The following is a 1,819-nucleotide window of genomic DNA, read 5'->3' on the forward strand; positions in this document are numbered from 1 at the left end:
AGCCCAGGCTGCAGCCGCTCGCCTCTGAAGCCTGTGTGGGCACAGAGCTGCGATCACTTCCATGCGTTTTGGCTTTAAGAGCGGTAGTTAATGAAAACCAAACCTTTCCAAGGAGGTGTTTTTGTTCAAAATTTTTTGGCAATCAACGACTTTAGGCGTCCACAAACTTCAGTAGCGCTGGGCACTCGGAGCGCATCTACTCCTACTCTCATCAGAGTGCGAGAGCAGAAAATTCTCGTACCGGAGTTCGTGTTAGAAAAAGAAAAATAGGTTATTAATATTATTAATAAGTTTTTTTAAAAAATAGGCTTGGGGTTTTTTTTATAGCGACATTGAAGACAGGTGAGGAAAACGATGGGAAATAATCGTCCTTTTTTTCCAGTGTAAATAAGGAAAACGTGAAAATCATACAACAGGGGAAAAAAAAGTGTTTGTAATTCGAAACAGAGAGAAAGTCTTTTATTGGGAAAAAATATGTAAAACAAAAATAAGCATCATGCTTCATAAAATCCGTATAAATTAAGTGATGTTTACAAAACAAAAGTTACCAAACAACATTTCTACGAACTCGGTTTAAGTTTCCCTCAGTTTCATTAACAAGCCCCTTTGCTTCCGTGTCGAAATTTTTTAATTATTACGGCTTCCGATTTCAAAGTTATTTTCTAAGAGTATTTATGTAAACATTCAGTTTATAAATACGAACTAAACACATATTTGGTAATCCTGATATTCCAGTGAAGGCACAAATGAGAAACCAGCTGCCGGTGGAGAAAAAACGAAAGCAACAGAAAGGTGCAGGGGATTCATTGCAAATGAAGCAATCGCTACATATATATTTAAATGTATTTAATTGTATGCATTATTCAAACGCCCTTCTGACTAGTTTAATAATTTAGAATCGATAGTTTTCCTAAAAACTTTATAAAATATTTACACTTAATAAAATATTAATCGATTAACAAGCCAGTCGTACTCTTATAGGAGCTTTACTAAAGTCCTGTAATCGCGCTGTCGCCACACGTCTCCGCTGTTAAGGAAAGGATCACTGACAAAATGTAAATTAAGATCTTCAGACGGTGGTGTTTATAAAATACCTCATTAATGGGCTTGGATTGAATCTCTCCATCCATCCACATCATCAGATATAATAATAGTAACGAATCAGACAGGGAAGATCCTGGCTAAACCATTGGCATTTTTTTTTTCCAGAAGTACTGAAGTCCTAAATCACCAATTCTTCTAACTTTCTGGCCATTGATCCGCGGGCATTCGTAGTTCAACATCAAAGGTAAGAACAAAACATTATTCAATCATTCGATAGCTGGCGGAAAACGTTAACTTCCATGCTGCTGAGCTTTATCAGATTTTTTTTTTGGGGGGGGGGGGGGGGGGGGATATTTTATAATTTCAAATGGGAAATAAGTAAACACGCCCTTGCCTTATGGGAGTTGTTTGATATAATTTGGGTTTTATGCATGCATTCAATGCCTCAAAGGAATGCCTGGAAGATGCTGTCCTAAGTTTCAGAGGAATCCATCTTATCCAGGTGAGTTACCTGGCTGGCCTGTCTAAACTTCATAAAATTGATTTGTGCTGTGAAAGAGGATACCATTCCCAATCAATTGTAGAACAGAGCTTTAAAGAGCAGCATTTGTACTTATACAGCCAAATAATACATCTCCACTTAATCAGTGCAAATGCGGGGAGAGCCACGAGTGCTTCGGCCGAGGCGGGGAAAGCCGCACTTAGCACTGCTTTTCGGGGCCGGCCCGGAGGTCGGATGTGGAACGAAGGGATGATTTCTCTTACCCTGCCCGGG

At 39.1% G+C, this 1,819-nt stretch overlaps 1 long non-coding RNA gene across 2 annotated transcripts in view; it reads left to right on the forward strand.

Annotated features, from left to right (window-relative positions):
• Positions 1-1,389, forward strand: part of LOC108445248 — an 8,618-nt gene extending 7,229 nt beyond the window's left edge. For both annotated transcript variants that reach the window (XR_001860031.1, XR_001860042.1), the window contains exon 2: positions 1,210-1,389. This is a non-coding gene — a long non-coding RNA (uncharacterized LOC108445248). The remainder of the gene's footprint in view (positions 1-1,209) is intronic.
• The last annotated feature ends 430 nt before the right edge of the window (positions 1,390-1,819 follow it).

Source organism: Corvus brachyrhynchos, unplaced genomic scaffold (genome assembly GCF_000691975.1).
Source record: "Corvus brachyrhynchos isolate BGI_N302 unplaced genomic scaffold, ASM69197v1 scaffold370, whole genome shotgun sequence".
NCBI classification, from domain to species: domain Eukaryota; kingdom Metazoa; phylum Chordata; class Aves; order Passeriformes; family Corvidae; genus Corvus; species Corvus brachyrhynchos.